This window comes from Lathyrus oleraceus, chromosome 5, assembly GCF_024323335.1.
Source record: "Lathyrus oleraceus cultivar Zhongwan6 chromosome 5, CAAS_Psat_ZW6_1.0, whole genome shotgun sequence".
Lineage (NCBI taxonomy): Eukaryota > Viridiplantae > Streptophyta > Magnoliopsida > Fabales > Fabaceae > Lathyrus > Lathyrus oleraceus.
Window position 1 is genome coordinate 70576813 of NC_066583.1, and position 19927 is coordinate 70596739.

The following is a 19927-nucleotide window of genomic DNA, read 5'->3' on the forward strand; positions in this document are numbered from 1 at the left end:
TTCCCCATGTCGTCCTCGCGTGTGGGTACGTCTCCCTCTCAATTTCAAATGAAATTGAGAACTTTGATTATCAATATTTGCCGAATCCGTTGATACAAGGTTATGATACAAAGACAGAATTCTAAACTCTAAGAACCTCTTCTTGTATGAACCTTCACTTGATCTGAGCACGATCAAGATTTTCCTGCACGAAATTGCAAACAATTCACCGGTTCCACGACCTGCTTGCGAAATCCCCCGATCTCCAAACGCAACGCTGCGGCTGAATATGTTCTGCAAACGTGACTCCCAAACCCTCAAGAACACTCCAGTTCTTGAAGGACAAACCAGTAGGTTTTTCCTAGAAACCCCCTTCAATCTTCAACTCAGCTAGATCCTCGATCGTTCCACTGCAAACCACAGCTAGATCCTTGATCGTACCACTGAACGTTATCTCGATGCTTCTTTAATCCAAAGAACAAGAATGGTTATGTGTAAATGTTCTTGAAGAAAAGTGATTGAGAAGATGAAGAAGATGAAGTCTCTTTCAGGTTTCTAATTGCTCTCAAACAATTGCTCCAACACTGCTTTTGATCTTGTGTTCAATTGTTTTCCCTCAATGAATTCGTGGTTTTCACTGCTGTCATAACCTATCTTATATATGCTGCAAAACAGTTACTGTTATAACATAAAACAGCTTTATGTATTGATGCATAAGAGTGTGTATCGATGCATACTGTAAGATATGTGAATTTTTGGTGAAATTTATTAATCATGTATCGATGCATAATTCGTATGTATCGATGCATGTGATTATTTCACTAGTATGTATCGATGCCTAATGCGCATGTATTGATACACAGGCTGTTTCAATTGGTCATGTATCGATGCAGGGATCGTGTGGATCGATGCATAGAGTCTTTAGCCTTCCATGTATTGATGCATGACTCGTATGCATCGATGCATACTGAACAGAAAGGTTTTGTGATTTATCACATGCTGTATGTATCGATGCAGAGGCTTATGTATTGATACATACTGACATAAAATGCATTTTAATTGTTATTTTAAGGGAAGTATCAATGTAGGTTTATATGTACAGTTATGCAACAATAGAGTGGGATGGAAAACATAATAAAAACACAAATGTATCATGTAATGCAATGCACAACCAACATTTGGATGATGATCACACAATTTGCTATCATTAAAAATTAATTCAAGGTAAAGAATTCTCTCACAAACTCCCCCTTTTTGATGATGGCAAATTCTTGGCAAGATGTGTGATACTCCCCCTGAGTTTGTGCATATCTGCATTTTCTCCCCCTTTGTCAACATCAAAAAGAGGAAGAAACAGGTTTATCAAGGTAGCATAGTGTAGCAGGACATGGCAAAAAATGGATAACAGGCTATCAATCACAAAGAATGAAGCTTCAAAGTAAGGAATCATTCACAAAGAATGACGAATAAGGGCAATAACAATAGAGATAAACAGAAATAGAGAAGCATTTTAAAGATACGAACGAGTTTAAAAGTTACATAAGCTAAACCATATATTGTGCAACAAACTAAAACTTGAGCAATATGAAATGAAATGCAGTGAGATGAAAAGATGGTTGGTTAATTTGGATTGTGGCCACCACAGGACTCCTCATCATGTCTGTCAGGATCTCTGTAGCTTGGCGGAGGCGGAGGAGGAGGCATTGTGTCTGGATTTTGGCCCATGAAGGAGTATTGCCTAAATCGGTTCTGAACTTCAATGCTTCTAAAGCTGTCCATAATACCAGGATTTTCACGGCAGTCGTCCATAAAGCCGGACATTTCGTTGTAGAAAACCTGATGCCATTTAACCAAGTCTTGGTGCCAAGCGTGTTGATTTTGATACATCCGTGTATGCTCATCATGCCAGTCCCGATGCTCGTTGTGCCATTCAGATTGTTGAACATGCCAGTACCGTGCTTCTTCATGGCGTTCTTTGTTGACAATTTCCATCTGTTGAAGCATATGAGTGATGTCCGCATTTGGTGTTGAGGTTGAAGTACCACCGGAGAATGGAGGGGCTGTAGGTTCAGGTACATAGTTGGTAGGAGACCACCTTCGTGGCACCCAATCACCCCAACCAGCATTGGCCTCAGCTTGTGGTGCATCTGTTTCAGCCGCATCCTGCATTTCTTCATCAGGCTGATCTTCAGCAACATGGATGCGTTCCGAGGGCACGTCAAAGTTGTAAATTCTGGTTTTGGATTTTCTTTCGAAGAAATAGAAACATTTGTGGTCCTTGTCCCACCGATATCCCATATGCGATAGAGTGGCAGAGTCAAACTCTTGAGCAGCAGATGGAGATAGGAGAGGAACAATAGGTATTGCAACTTTCCAAAACTTAAGAATTTTCATTATTTGAGAGGCATAACCTAGAGCCACATTCTTGGAGCTGTCTCGCACGAAAAATAGACGTTTTACAAAGTAATTAGCCCAATTTAAGAGCACCTTATTTTGCAAAATGTAGAGAAGATGTATGCTGGGCCTGTCCAACCGCGAATGTCCACTGTTTGTTGGACGCAGAATATGTGTAATAATCCAGTGAAGAATACGCGGAGTTTGCTTGATCATACCAGACGTGACGTGTTCATCATCACTCAACGGTCTGTCTATCTTTAGGATAGATGGAGTAAAGTCCTTCATGTCAAATTCAGGATCAAAATGCAGGTCATGCCAGGACTTGAAAGCCATCGACGGAGGCGGCATTTGAAATACCGTTTCCCAATCAGAGGCTTCAAAGGTATATGTTCTGACTCCGATAGAACACCGGAACATATAGCCTCTACCAGTTTGTAAGCCAGCATAAAAGACCCGAATGAAATCCTCATGATAATCATCCTTTGTGGACAGAAACGACCCAAGTCTTTGTGCATGTAAGAGTTCAACCACTTTATTTAGGTGTAGGTGAATAGCATATGTTTTATCAAAGACGTGAGGTTTCATGACTAACCTTGTCTTGAAGGATTCCTCAAATTCAGCAGCAACAGCAGGATGAAGTAGCTCTAAGGCATTTGAAGGAACGTCTGGTGGTTGCTGAGATGTACCGGCTGTTTCCTTTCCCTTTCCTTTTCCTTTGGCTCTGGCTGGAATAGTGCATGGAGGCATGGTGATGTGAGATTTAGGGTTTTAGAGAGAGAGTGAAGATGAGGAGGATTAGGGTTAGCCACTGGTTTTGGGGTTTTTTGAGGGCAGATGATATGAAGTCTTGAGATAGGAAGTGATATGATTGGCTGATGTGTCGATGCATGAGAGAGAAAGAAATGCATTTAATTCAGATAGCATCAGTATGTATCGATGCAGATGGTCATGCGCCGATGCCAAATATTCACAATGGGCATGTGTATCGATACATGCGATGGATGCATCGATGCATCCTGAAGCAGTTTTTAAAAGATTTGAATTTCAGAATGTATGGATCGATGCTTGCTTTGTTTGTGTCGATGCATACTGATGTTGAACTAGCTTTTAATGAATTTTAATGCAGTATGAATATGCATTATGCACTATGTCATGATGATTATGCTCAAGAGAGATTCAGAAGTCAGATTGTTAATGTGCACACAATATGGACAAGGAGTATATGCAATCAAATTTTATATCAACTAGAGTAAGAACATTTGTTCTAACATACACAATCACTTAGCAATAAGAAAATTGTAGAAAGGATTGATATTACCTCTGTTGGAGAACTCTTGTGATGGATAATTGACATCTAAAACAGCTCTTATCAACCATGGTGAGGCATAATATAATTAAGAGGTAACATGCTTATGACATCAATTGAGAAAGATCTAAGATTCCCAATTCGCGACGAATGTTGAAGAAAGGTTCCGTTGCCAACGGTTTAGTGAAAATATCAGCAAGCTGATTTTTGGAATCAACGTGCTCAAAGACAACGTCTTCTTTTTCAACATGATCACGAAGGAAATGATGTCTAATCTCTATGTGTTTAGTGCGTGAGTGTAAAACAGGGTTTTTAGTAAGGTTTATGGCACTAGTGTTGTCACATTTGATAGGAATACGTTTGAGTTGAATGTTGAAGTCTTGTAGTTGCTGTTTCAGCCATAAAATCTGAGCGCAACAACTACCGGCTGCAACGTATTCTGCCTCTGCAGTTGACAAAGCCACAGAAACTTGCTTTTTGCTATGCCAACTGACCAAGGAGTTTGAAAACAGGTGACATGTACCACTTGTGCTTTTCCTATCTGATTTGCAGCTAGCAAAATCAGAATCGGAGTACCCTACTAAGCTACAATCACTTCCTTTGGAATACCAAAGTCCATATTTAGGTGTTCCGTGAAGATATCTAAATATGCGCTTCACCGTTTTTAGGTGCGATTCCTTAGGATTTGATTGATAGCGTGCACACATACAAACACTAAACATGATGTCAGGTCTAGAAGCAGAAAGATACAAGAGAGATCCAATCATACCTCTGAACCTTTTGACATCTACACACTTACCGTGCTCATCCTTATCTAGATTTCCGTTGGTAGGCATTGGGGTGTCGATTGATTTTGAGTCATTCATTCCAAAGCGCTTGAGTAGTTCTCTGCAGTATTTTGTTTGACATACTGCTGTACCCTCATCAAGTTGCTTTATTTGCAGTCCTAAGAAGTAGTTCAGCTCCCCCATTAGACTCATCTCAAATTCACCCTGCATAACCTTAGAAAATTCTTCGACCAAGTGTATGTTAGTTGAACCAAATATAATATCGTCGACATAAACTTGAACTAAAAGAATGTGCTTCCCTTTGTGTTTAATAAAGAGAGTATTGTCCACTTTACCTCTTGAATATCCATGATCAATCAGGAATTTGCTAAGCCTTTCATACCAAACCCGAGGGGCTTGTTTAAGACCATACAAAGCTCGTTTTAATTTGTAAACATGATCTGGGTTTTCAGCATTTTCAAAACCAGGAGGTTGTGAAACATATACTTCTTCATTTATGACACCATTGAGAAAGGCACTCTTTACGTCCATTTGGTAAAGCTTAAAATCCTTAGAACACGCATAGGCAAGCAAAAGACGTATAGCTTCAAGGCGAGCAACTGGAGCATAAGTTTCCTCATAGTTTATGCCCTCCTCTTGGTTATACCCTTGTGCTACTAAACGTGCCTTGTTCCTAGTAATCACTCCGTTTTCATCAAGCTTGTTCCTAAAAACCCACTTAGTGCCTATGATATGATGATCTCGCGGACGAGGGACAAGTTCCCAAACGTCATTTCTTTTAAATTGATTAAGCTCTTCTTGCATGGCCATTAGCCAAAATTCATCAATCAAGGCCTCTTTGGCATTCTTAGGTTCTACTTGTGAAACAAACGCGAAGTGAGAACAAAATTACTTATCTTAGAACGAGTCATTACTCCCTTTGAAATGTCTCCCAAGATGTTGTCAATGGGATGGTCTTTTGAGGATCTCCAAGCTGTTGGAAGATCATTCACTTCAGCTGTCTTTTCTTCCTCAATTTCTTCATGACTAGTATCTTCCTCCTTCTCATGGGCAGCTGTTTTGGACTGATCAGTTTCCTCAACAGCTTCCTTGAGTATGTCTTCTGTAGATACACCTGCGTCATCAAAAGAAATACCTTTTCCGACATTTTCCGGATAAGACTCATCAAAAGAAACATGAACAGATTCTTCAACAGTAAGTAAACGCTTATTATACACTATATATGCTTTACTTGACAGTGAGTAACCAAGAAAGATACCTTCATCTGCTTTTGCATCAAACTTCCCAATGTTTTCCTTACCGTTATTCAAAATAAAACATTTACAACCGAATACGTGAAGATGTGACAAATTTGGTTTTCTTCCTTTCAAAAGTTCATAAGGAGTTTTGTTTAAAATAGGGCGAATTGAGATTCTGTTTAGAACATAACAGGTTGTGCTGACAGCATCAGCCCAAAAGTATTTTGGTAATCCACCCTCATTAAGCATTGTTCTTGCCAACTCCTCTAAAACACGATTTTTACGCTCCACAACGCCATTTTGTTGTGGAGTGCGAGGGGCTGAAAAGTTATGCTCAATACCATACTTGTCACAAAACTTCTCAAAGTGATAATTTTGAAACTCACCACCATGATCGCTACGAATTGTAACTATTTTGGAATTCATTTTATTTTGGGACAGATTTGCAAAATTTTTAAAAGCAGAAAAAGTTTCATCTTTGCTATGAAGGAATATAGTCCAAATGAATCTAGAGTAGTCATCAACTATTACAAAGCCATAGTAATTTCCACATAGGCTCTTTGTCCTAGAAGGTCCAAAGAGGTCCATATGGAGAAGCTCAAGGGGTCGTGAAGTTGAAATTACATTTTTAGATTTAAAAGACACCCTTGTTTGCTTTCCCATTTGGCACGCGTCACATAGGTGGTCTTTTGAAAATTTTATTTTTGGTAGACCGACTACTAGATCCTTAGATACAACCTTATTTAGCAAATCGAAGTTAACATGCGCTAAACGTCTATGCCAAAGCCAAGAATCATCATTCAAGGTGACTAGACATTTAGTATTTGTTAAAGGTACATCAAACAAGTCAAGCATATATATATTGTTTACTCTTACACCCTTAAACACAATGTTTTGTTCAACATGTTCAATTATGCAGCAAGTTTTTGTAAACGACACTTTATAGCCCATGTCGCATAGTTGACTTATGCTTAACAAATTGTGTTTAAGTCCCTCAACTAAATGGACATTTGAAATAGTAGTGGTGGAGGGATTACCTACACTACCTTTGCCGAGTATAGCTCCTTTGTTGTTGTCTCCATAAGTGACATATCCCTTCTTCTTTGCCTTGAAGTCTATAAAGAGCGATATGTCACCGGTCATGTGCCTCGAGCAGCCGCTGTCAAGAAACCACCTTCTATCTGCGGAGGCAAGGCACTCATCCTACAACATCAAAAGAGAGAAGTTGGTACCCAATTTTCATTGGGTCCAAGTGGGTAAGTGCTAACATGGTTGCCTTTTGGCTTCCATTGATAAATGCCTTTAGGGACAAGAAATCTCCTAAATTTGCATTTCTCAATGGTATGGCCAGCATGGCAACAATAATGACATAAACCATGATGATGTGTTTGTTGTTTCTTGTTCATTGAATCCTTTAGAATAAAAGAGTATTTTGCATATGGAGGATTCAATGACTTCTTAAACAACTTGGGGTCAACGGCATAAGTAACTTTAGGTTGTAGCGCTTTCTCTAATTTGACCTTAAGAGTGTTTACCTCTTTTTGCCAAATATAACAAGCGTCACAATACCTAACTCTACTACATCCGTCAATGTCAATAATTTTTGAATTTTTGCAATACTAGCTTTCAACGCTTCTAACTCAATTTCAGCTTTGTTTACTTTACCTTCCAAAAATGAAAAAATATGTTTGTCGGAAGATAGTCTTTTAAAAGCATCTACAGCTTCGTTATGCAGTTTTTCAAAAGCTATTTTTAGTTCCAAAAAAGACATAGAAGAGAAATTATTGTAGTAGGCTTGTTTTACCTTTTTGTCATTGTTTTTCTTCTTGTGGTAGGACAGATTTTTTGTGTGAGCCATAAGGCACAGATTTGCTGCTTCATCATCATCACTTGAGCTTTGTGTGCTTGATGAATCGCTATCACTTTCCCATGCAATGTACGCTCTTCTTTGTTTGCTGTACCCTTTTGGTGAATCCTTTCTTTGATCCTTATACTTTATAGGGCAATCCGTTTTATAATGTCCAGATTTACCACAATTAAAACAGGATCCTCTTCCTCTACTCTTCTTGTTCTCTTCTTGTTTCGAATTTGTAGATTGTTTTCGAAACTTCATGAGATTTTTGTCGGAATGCTTGATGTAACACCCCGATAAAAATAAGATAATTATTTAATTTAAGTTAATATTATATTTATTAATTTAATTAAATAATTGAAATTTTTGGATTATTATTATTATTATTATTATTATTATTGGAATAATAATTATGGGAAAATATAAAAGTTGGAAATAAGGAAAAAAGAGTTCCATTTTTGGTAAAAAGAGTTTTCAGGTGAAAACAGAGAAGCGGTTCAAAAAGAGGAAAAGGGTAAAGAGGCAGAGCAAGAGGAAGAAGATTGGAGAAGAGAAGAGCTTGAGGCTAAAGGATTGCCGGATTAACTCAGGTAAGGGGGGTTTATCGTCGTTTAGTGGGCATTATGGATTAACATGTAGTGGGTAGTGATAGACCATTGATTTGACTCTAATTGGAATGATGCATGATGAAATTGTGAACTTGTGGATGAACGAAATTGGATTATGATTGAAAGGAATTCGTAGGAATTAGATGTAAAAATGTTAGAATTGGTGAAATTGAATAGGGTATGATTCGTGTTAGATGATATGATCGATTACTGTGTAAAATTGGATTGTAGGAGGTTGGAATTGGGAGATCTCGTAGCAGAGAAAACCATAGCAGATCTGGGAATCTGGTTTCTGGTCATACGCGTATGGCACTAGGCAATACGCGTATGAGATGGCCTGGTACGCGTATGGCACTAGGCAATACGCGTATGGATGAGGAAGATGATGTTTTGAACGTGATTTGGTCTCTGTTGGTACGCGTATGAGGAAGTGGTACGCGTAGCATACGCGTATGAGACAGGTGATACGCGTATGGGATTGGCGTAGAAATGGGCCATACGCGTATGGGACTAAGCAGTACGCGTATGGGCAGGATTGTGATTTTTCTGTGCTGTTGTTGTGCAGTTTTTGGTTGTTCAGCTGAGTAATGTAATTTAGCTGATGTATGATAAAGTAGGGATCATTTCCCGTTGTTTTGAGCAGTATAGGTATTAGTAGAGTGTGCTAATACTGTGATTGAATTATTTGGCATGACATGATATGATTATGTGATAAATATGCTGATGATGTGTGAAAATATGCATAATGTTGTGAATGTATATATTATGCATGTGTTGGTGAATGAACTGTTTTATGGCTTAGAGTGTGAGCATATGTCCATTGTGGATTATTGTTGATGAGTTTGCATTGCTAGGTGATTTAGCATGCATATTGTAGTCTTTATGGTGGTAGCTAATTCCCGTGGTGAGGAATTAGTGAGTTGGTGGTAGCTAATTCCCGTGGTGAGGAATTAGTGAGTTGGTGGTAGCTAATTCCCGTGGTGAGGAATTAGTGAGTGAGTCACTAGGTCTCAAATGAGTGGGACTAGTGGGCTTGGTAGCCGTATCTGGATTTGATCGGTGAGGTGAACTATATGTTCACGAATAGTCGGTACCGCATGCGTGGAGTCTCATTGCATAATGTATGTATGGCGTATAATATGAACGGATGTATTCCAATATTATACGTGTGTTTGTGTTGGCATTGAGTATAAGTATGAATTGTGTTGGTATTGAGTGTGATTATTTGAGTTAATGTGCCGTTACCGAATGTGTGATATGATTAGGGTGATTAATGTGTTAAATTACTTAACATTGCATGATATTTTATAATGCTTATTATATCGATTGAGGAACTCACCCTTACAACTATTTTTCAGGTAACGAGCAATGATTGAGTAGAAGCTAGTGCTTGGAGTCTAGTGTAGTCTCCTTAGTGGGTCATGCTCTGATAGATGTAACATCGGGACGGGATGTTTTACCTTGTTGAATAATTTTACATGTAATGTGTTACATGTTTTGCATGATTGATTCGATTTCTATCCGCTGCGTATTGTGCAAATGCTTTATGTTTTGAATTAATAAAGGAGCATGACAGTTATTATGGTGAATGGTGAGAAGTGTTTGTGTGACACCCTTAATTGCACCTTTACTCTGATGTATATATATATATTTGTTGTCTTAATTAAATATTTGGGGTAATTTAGAAGGGTGTTACACTTGACTCCATTCTTTCGAATGAATCTATTGTATCTCCTTACAAACAGTCCCATTTCCTCATCATCCGAGTCTTTGTCACTACTTGAATCATTGTCGCTTTGCTCTTTTCGTGAGGACTTAGAGCTAGAGGCCACAAGAGCTATTGGCTTCTTCTCTCCCTCTTTGTCTCTTTTCTTCTCCTTTTCCTTCTTACTTTTGTTCTCGTATTTTTCAAGACTTTCCAATGCTTGCTGATGTTCTTCCAGCTTTCCAAACAAAGTTGCAATCGTAAGTCTTGTTAGATCGTTGGCTTCCTTGATTGCTGTTACTTTAGGTTGCCACTCCCTGCTAAGACACCTGAGAATTTTATTAGTAGCAATTTCATTGGAAATAGGTTTTCCAAGAGCATTCAATCGGTTAGTTAGATGAGTGAATCTCTTTTGCATGTCGGAGATGGATTCTCCTTGTTTCATGCGAAAGAGCTCAAACTCTTGATTGAGTGTGTTAATGCGGGACTGTTTTACTTCAGTAGTACCCTCATGGGCAACTTCTAAAGCATCCCACATTTCTTTAGCTGTCGTGCAATGGGATACTCGATAATACTCATCAACACCAAGTGCTGAAATTAACATGTTTCGAGCTCTCCAATCACACGACCACTTTTTTTCATCTTTCTCATTCCAATCATCTTCTGGTTTAGGTACTATGGCGCCAGCTGCATTAGTCATAGTAATTTGAAACGGACCGTTTTCAATGGCAGCCCATACTAGCCTATCCACAGAATTTATATGAACTCGCATGCAGTCTTTCCAGTAGCCGTAATTTTCACCGTTGAAAATAGGCGCTCTATTATACGCCCCCTTTGGTTCAGAATCCATACTGTTACAGGCAGCCACAGAGCACCAGCGAACCGGCGCTCTGATACCACTTGTTAGACGGTGTGGCTAGTGATCGAGAGGGGGGGTGAATAGATCACCTCTTTGAAATTTAACGGATTTGAAATTTTATCAGAGTTTTCAAAGTTGGCGGAAAAATCAGTCCCGAATCGACTTCCGTCTATTCTGAACCGCTACTAGAAAGCCGGACACACAAGTTTAATTGCTGGATTTTAATGAGAATGACAGAAACAATTCACACCAGAATTTTAACTAATTGAATGCACTTATCATTAAAGTATATTTCCAATGAATAAAATCTAGCTAACCGTTTTGTCAAACAGTTGGTGTGTATGTGATCGATGATAAACAGCAATGGAGTTTGATTACAAGTTTTCTTGCCACTGCTGTCTTACAACAGGAACAATCACCACACACTAACTGAAATTGCGAAAACAGTTTTAAAACGTAAAGAGGAGTAAGGTAAGAATACGATACGCAGAGATTTGGTAAGGAAGTTCCCCACGTCGTCCTCGCGTGTGGGTACGTCTCCCTCTCAATTTCAAATGAAATTGAGAACTTTGATTATCAATATTTGCCGAATCCGTTGATACAAGGTTATGATACAAAGACAGAATTCTAAACTCTAAGAACCTCTTCTTGTATGAACCTTCACTTGATCTGAGCACGATCAAGATTTTCCTGCACGAAATTGCAAACAATTCACCGATTCCACGACCTGCTTGCGAAATCCCCCGATCTCCAAACGCAACGCTGCGGCTGAATATGTTCTGCAAACGTGACTCCCAAACCCTCAAGAACACTCCAGTTCTTGAAGGACAAACCAGTAGGTTTTTCCTAGAAACCCCCTTCAATCTTCAACTCAGCTAGATCCTCGATCGTTCCACTGCAAACCACAGCTAGATCCTTGATCGTACCACTGAACGTTATCTCGATGCTTCTTTAATCCAAAGAACAAGAATGGTTATGTGTAAATGTTCTTGAAGAAAAGTGATTGAGAAGATGAAGAAGATGAAGTCTCTTTCAGGTTTCTAATTGCTCTCAAACAATTGCTCCAACACTGCTTTTGATCTTGTGTTCAATTGTTTTCCCTCAATGAATTCGTGGTTTTCACTGCTGTCATAACCTATCTTATATATGCTGCAAAACAGTTACTGTTATAACATAAAACAGCTTTATGTATTGATGCATAAGAGTGTGTATCGATGCATACTGTAAGATATGTGAATTTTTGGTGAAATTTATTAATCATGTATCGATGCATAATTCGTATGTATCGATGCATGTGATTATTTCACTAGTATGTATCGATGCCTAATGCGCATGTATTGATACACAGGCTGTTTCAATTGGTCATGTATCGATGCAGGGATCGTGTGGATCGATGCATAGAGTCTTTAGCCTTCCATGTATTGATGCATGACTCGTATGCATCGATGCATACTGAACAGAAAGGTTTTGTGATTTATCACATGCTGTATGTATCGATGCAGAGGCTTATGTATTGATACATACTGACATAAAATGCATTTTAATTGTTATTTTAAGGGAAGTATCAATGTAGGTTTATATGTACAGTTATGCAACAGTAGAGTGGGATGGAAAACATAATAAAAACACAAATGTATCATGTAATGCAATGCACAACCAACATTTGGATGATGATCACACAATTTGCTATCATTAAAAATTAATTCAAGGTAAAGAATTCTCTCACATAGTTACCCCCTTTTTCATAGTTGATACTTGTTATGTTGACATGTTGATAAATGTTTAACAAAATCCTTTATGTATAAACATGGCCATGAAAAGGATGTTGATGACCACGAGAATCCTTGATGGAGAGAGGTCAGAGTAGAGGATCCCCCTGACTGGTTCCACGAGGGTCTGATTAAGCGAGTTGGATCAGATATTCTCACTTTTTTCTAGAGTGACAATTGGATGAGGTCACTCCTCCTTATATTTAAGTTACATATGCTTTTTTATATCTTTGAGTATAGATTTTGTTATGTGAGGGAGGTTAGTAGGTGGAAAGATTAGACTTATTAAACATTTGACTAGATTTACGGTCATAAACCATTGTCGAAATATGATGTTATTGTATAGATTAAGTGAATGAGATATTGAAAGTTATTTGACACAATATCATCATTTGTCCGACTAAGAAACATATATGAATATGACAAATGACAAATGAAGATATAATTGAAATATTTAAATATATAATCAACCAATAAAATACATCAAAAGAATCTTTAATAAAATAGAATTTCAATACAATACCTTAATTTGTTTAGTTATGTTTTATATATACTTTTATATACTGTATTTATTAAAGTCTAAAATAATTTCAAAATTCAACTTAAAAAATATCAGAATAATAACAATTTCATGTTACACATAAATTTTCTGAATTTTTTAATTCCAATAACTCTTTTTTTTAAAAAAAAAATCTCAAAATAACTCACTTTTCAGATTAATTCTCAAACTACCCCACTTTGAAGAGGTGGCGTCAGATGAATTGACGTTTGCTCTCTAAGTTAAAGAGGTGGCGCCAATTGGATTGACTTATGCACTTAGTATTGTCAATCCAATTGACACATGTATGTTAGGTTTTAAAGGAGGCGCCAATTGGTTTGACACCTATGTGTGTTGTGTAATTTAAAAAAATAATAATGTACATTTTAGATAAAATTCAAAATCAGACCAATTGATATTAATATTAATATGCGTTTACATACGATAATAAAAAAGATTAATGTCGTTGACCAGGATGACCTAACCGACCTCCGGTATCACATCCCATAGCTACCTAAACGTGTGGTCCTAACCCACGTTGATGATTCACCTTGTGTGTTTGAGGATTTGAGGGGCCAGGAACATCACCACCACCTGTAAGAGATTGCCTAAGATACTCAGACAAATTCGTGCAGTCCTATGTATGCAATGAAGCCTACCGCCATAACTGAGTTTGTAACCTATACTAGAGTAATTGGATTGTGTGAGTTATTGGAGGGCGACCAGGACGATTGAAAGGAGACATTAGTGTGAATGACGCGTCGAGGAAAGGTTGAAATGATTGTTGTGGTGTTTGGTAGCCATATGGTTGTCGCACCTTGAAAAATGATGGGGATACGACTTCAAAGCGAAGCGCGATCGCACGCTCGCAATGATGGACTGAATAGAGTCGCCACCGAACTTTATTTATTCCTAAAAAGGAAAGGGGAAATATCGATAAAACCCAAGACAAAAGAAAAGGATAAGATATGGTCATCGCAACCAATATCCGGGTTCGAGAGTCGATTACGCAAGGGGAAGGTATTAGCACCCCTCACGTCCGTTGTACTCAACGGGAACCATTAGGTCAGTTGTGTGCGTTAATGTTAGTTTGAAATGTTAGGCTTTTCAGTTTATTAGGTGGGAAAGAAAGAATAGAAAATTGAAGAAATGTTTTTGGATTTTTTTAACGAAGGACTAAACCTAAGTTTTTTATTAGTGGGCCTGACAAGATTTACAAATCCTGCTCCTACGTATCTCAAAAGAGAAATCAAGGCTTACGTAGTTCTGGGTAGAAAAATGTTTGTTTGTTGGTCGATTTTAGCGAAAGTCATACTGTATTAATCGACGAAAACATTGTTTTACCCAAAACAGATGAGGAGTGGACGCATACCACACATCGAACGGATTTATAAATCTACATTCGGAAAAGCGTCATTTATCTCTACTCAACAATCGTGGCCGAAACATTGTTTTGTATCACTTAAGACAATATATCTTTCATTTATGAAAAAGGTTTTTTGATTAATCGCACGGCGGCGAGAAAAGAGTTTGATTGGTTGGAATGTATTTTGAGTGATGGCGAGAACTTGGATGAGCGAGATATACATCTCGAATCCTAGCCTCAGGAGTGCATGGTATACACCATGTTCCATTTCCATCTTTATTGAAAGAGGTTAAGATAGGAATTAAGTATTTTGGAATTTGATTGAGAAAGGGTTTGAAGAAACCGCATTGACAATTTTAGACGATGGCGAGAGTTAAGATTGGCGAGGCATACGTCTCGAATCTTAACCTCAGGAGTGCATGGTATACACCATGTTCCATTTCCACCTTTATTGAAAAAGTCTTAAATAAGATTTAAGTATCTTAGATTTGATTGAGAAAAGGTTTGACGAAACCACATTGACAATTTTAGACGATGGCGAGAGTTAAGATTGGCGAGGCATACGTCTCGAATCTTAACCTCAGGAGTGCATGGTATACACCATGTTCCATTTCCACCTTTATTGAAAAAGTCTTAATTATGAATTAATATTTTTTGAGTTTTGTTGTGAAAATGACTTGACCCTAGATCAAGTGTTGATGGACGTTTAAGAGAAATTTGAATGAGTGTTTGAGAGAGCAAAGTGGATAAATTTGGATGATGGCGAGATATACATCTCGAATCCTAGTCTCAGGAGTGTGTGGTATACACCACGTTCCACTTCCATCTTTATTGAAAAAGTCTTGACTATGAATTAATATATTTTTTTTTGAGTTTTTATCAGGAAAAATGGCTTGACATTAAATCAAACGTTTGATGAAAGTTTGAAAGAAATGGGATAGAATTGGAGAGAGAAATGAATTGATTTGTTTATTGAGAAAATACTCGACGTTGGATCGAGTCATATTTTTGTATTTTTTGAAATTGTTGATTTTACTCTTGTGTTAGTATCTAAAACAAATAGAGAAATAAAACAATACAAAATTATATACACATTGGGGAAGTGGGGTACATTTTGTCAAATGGGGATTCAAAAATCATGAAATAATTAAATCTGGCCCAAACAATAAAATGATGCGAAGTATGAGTGTAAGTGCAAGAGAACCGGCTCATTGTAAGAAAGCCCAAGAGTAAGCTATGTGAGGTTGATGACGATGCTTAAAAAGCAATCGACTTACAAGGGTGTGGCAATGGGCTCGATATTAAATCGAGAAAAGAAATGATTTTTACAGTTTTAAAATGGTTTTGCATGCATGAGAAAATTAAAAGAAAGCAGATCAACCATGAGTATAATATAAACATAAACATAAAATAAAATGCTAAAAGAGAATAAAATGCTAAAAGAGAAAAAAAATGCTCAATACAAGTATCGAACCCACTACACTAAAGACCATAGAAACCACCCCTCTCCACCAAACCACTCATGACTAGTTATTATTTTAATAACAACTTAGATATTAAACTAGAATAGATTAAAGTATGAATTAAAATTAAAATAAAAATGGGATGGTCTAATAATGGATGATTAATTAAAATAAATGGGGGGAATCCCAAACGCAACCCTAGCCGCCTGGCTGTTGGGTGGAAATTGCAAATTTTAATTACCAATAATACCGGCAGACCAAAGTAAATGGCAGATCGTAAAAACTAGACCCGTCAATTAATAGGGTTTGAATACTTTTTATTATTTTTTTAAAAAAAGAATAAATAAAAGGAAAAGAAACAGAGAGGCTTAAATCTCTGAAGATTCGCCATCTCTCTCACAAAGACAGAAACAAAAAAAAAGAAAAAGAAACTCCCCGTCCTACTCACTCTCTCAACTTCTCTCTCTAAACCTTGTTTGCTATCTCTATCGCTTTCGCCATCTCTCATCCCAAACCTATCTCAACCGCGTTCACCTCTCTCAATCTCTTCTCAATCGCTCACGTCTCACTCAAGTACTCTGAATCATGCAAGAAATCATGGTTGAAACGAAAAAAAAGAGCTCACCTCTGGCGGTGACGATGGCAACGATGAGATTCAAACCTCCCTCCAACTCTTCAACCAGGTTTTCTTTGATTTTAAGGTTAGGGTTTTTTCTGTTTGCCAGCTTTCAATTCCGCCTCCGATTCCGTGTTTTTTTTTTGTTCACTGATTCGCCTCTCTATTTATCCTCTGCCGTTAGGGTTTCGAATTGGTATATTGGGTTCCAAAAAGTAACTCTGCGAAATACTTTTCTTGATGTTCAGACTCGGATTACCCTGTTTATGCTAGATTCGAAAAGGTATTCTGAACGCAAGCTTTCTCCTTGAATTTTGTCTTAATTCCAAATTGGGGATTTTCTGGATTTCTGCATCTTTTACTAATTAATTTGTGTTTTTTACTGCAGTGAAGATTGAAGCATTAGTTTTGATCACAACTCAGATTTTACTCGGTTTTGGGTGGTTTCTTGTAATTTCAGTTTGGATTCCTGAATTCGATCAACCGAAACTTTGCTTGACTTATCATGGAAATAAGTTTGGGGCAGATTGTAAATCGGTTCTTGCAAAAATACGAAACGTCGCTAGAGCCGAGAGAACCGTGGCTGCAGTTAGTTCAGTTTCCACCAATATACAAGCACCGAAAGTGAAAACAGAAACAAAAGTCGGAGACGCCCAAAACAGAGTGGCTACCGCTGAGCACAAGTAGAGATATTTCTGTAACCAATTCCTCTCTATATCCCTAAGCTGGAAAAGTTTCTGCAGAAATGTAGATTCCCATGAATGCAACTTTAAGATTCTAATATTCTTCATAGTCTCCGAAGTCATTTTGTTGCTGCACTTTCTGTTACCATTTTGGTTATGGTTTGTAACACACCTTTGGCTAATATGCAAGAAGGTTTACACTCTAAGATAATGGACCAATATAAGAGGCAATAGTATTAACACCTGCTAAAACAGCATTTAAGGCTAAGGATTTCCAAACAGAAACGAAAATAGCTTTTGTCAAAGAATCACCTTGAAGTTTCTGTTTCCTAATAGATTGTTCCAACATAGAAGAAGCAGTAGCAGCAGTTTCAAAGTGAGGTACAGAAGGAACATGAACATGTTCAAGTTTTTGAATCCGACCCATTTCAAAAATAGGATTCAGCCATTTAAATGTAAGTTTGCTCCATATACCAGCTTTTACAAAAGCCTCTTCATCCCCCCCAAATTAGAAGACTCAAACTCTTTCTGTTTTAATCTGTTATGGTGTTGATTGTTTTAGGTATTTTTTGCAGGGTCACGATTGTTTTGCTGACGGTCGCATGACTACACTTGCCGTTGGCGACGGTGGTTTTGATTGGTCTTGCATAGCCATTGCAGTCATAAATGCGGTTGTCTTGGAAATTGATGCAACTGGAGAGTGCAGCTGCTAAGTTTTCCAAATCTTCCCTTGTATGGACAGCACTTAGGGCCACTCGCAGTCGGCATGAGTTAGGAGGCACTGTTGGTGGTCTGATCGCATCCACGTGGAAGCCAGCTTGTAGTAAATGCCGGCTTGCTTGCAGTGCTTTGTCTCTGCTAGCATACCCTGCGATAGGCGTTCGGCAAGACCCGTCCAAAGTTGTAAGGAAGGCTCTTTCGCAGGAAATTGCTAGTCTTGTTTCTTCATGATTCAGTGAAGCAAGATATTCTGCCATTTTATCATCATTACTTCTACAGGCTATTCCAATTGCACCTTGGGCAACAGCGGGAAGCATATCATCAATTGATAGGGTTGAATTTACATTTTCTGTCATATTTAATCGTTTCAGTCCAGCCAAAACCAACAAGGTAGCTTTGACAACCCCTTCACTGAGTTTTCTAAGCCTTGTTTGGACATTGCCACGGAAATTATCTTGCACAGTTAGAGATGGATATCTGTGAAGGATTTGTGACTTTCGTCTAAGTGAAGCAGTACCAATAACACTTCCAGCCGGTAGATCAGCTAGTGAAGCCGCACTCAATGATATAAATGCATCTTCTAACATCCTCTCGTGGAAGGTTACACGGTAAAATGGTTCCCTCTGGTAAGTATGTAGGAACATCTTTCATTGAATGAACAGCAATGTCAATGTCCCCATTTATGAGTGCTTCATCTATCTCTTTTGTGAACAATCCCTTCCCACCTATGTCTGCGAGCGGTTGCGATAATATTTTGTCACCGGTCGTTTTAATTATTACAATTTGAATAGCTCCTTCTTCAGCTAACTCTGTATGCGATGGCATGAGTTTGTCTCTTGTCTCATGCGCTTGCGCCAGAGCTAGTGGACTCCCTCTGGTACCAATTTTGATAAGAGCGGTCTTATTCTGCTGGGTTTGTTGCTCAACGGCAAGGGAAGCCCTAATGCGACATTTGGAGAAAGGTGAGGTTTTGAAAGACGAGAAGCGGAAAGAGGAAGTGAAAAGGGAAAGGGATGGATTGGAAGGTGCAGAAGGAAGAGAGAATGATCGTTCAGATATGTAGGTTCTGTTAGTCATGTGAATACATTGGTTTCAGTTTGTTCCTTTTGATGAGATTTGGTGAAACTTTATAAAATTTATCCATTTACTATTTGGTGTCATCCTTTTTATTGTGAATGGATATGCAATTATGAAAAAAAAATGGATTTAATTGTGGGTTTAAGGAAATTGGATATTCGATTATAAAAATGGATATGGATTTTAGAAATAATCCGAGACTAATCAAAATCAATAAAAAAAATCAAAAAAGGCTAAATAAAACCAATTAAAATCAAATTAATCTACAATTTGCTAAAATTACTTTGATGTCAAATTCTAACATTCATTTGGATATTAAAGATCAATTAGAATTTGAATCATTAGTAAAAATACAATTAAGATTAATTCGAAATTTGGAATTAGATTTGCTTTGAAATTAAATAAAAATTGAAAATTTTAAAAAAAGTCAAACAACAAAAATCCATTTTGTAATCACAAAGCACCATGACCAAAAAGTTAGATAATAACCGATGTTTATCACAAAATATGGATTTGGGAATGAATGTATGCAAATGAACTTTAGGCCAAGTGCTAAATAAAAATAAAATAACAAAAATGAAAAAATTCAGGATCAAAATCGGGGTATGACAGTTGCCCCTATTTAAGTATCTTCAACTAGAGAATATGAAGCAGGACACTCTTCATATGATCATAGTGGGAGATGGTTAAATACTAAGAAGACCCGGATTTTGATCCTGAATCCCCATGACATGATGTGATATGATATGATATGATATGATATGCATGGATGAAGGACTCTATATTTTTTGTGATTTTTATCTGCTAGGGATATGGTGAGCCCTTGACAGGAGATGCTACTAGACAGACCAAACTGTGGGGAATACCGATGATCCACAGGGAGACAGACAAATGGGGTAAAAAAAACAACTTGTTGGGGAAAACAAATCATGCTGGAGAATCAGACACACACTGGGGAGTACT

The 19927-nt window shown here is 37.8% G+C and overlaps 1 pseudogene; it reads right to left on the minus strand.

Annotated features, from left to right (window-relative positions):
* Positions 1-17700: 17700 nt before the first annotated feature.
* On the minus strand, positions 17701-18964 carry LOC127078789 (porphobilinogen deaminase, chloroplastic-like; annotated as a pseudogene).
* Positions 18965-19927: the final 963 nt, after the last annotated feature.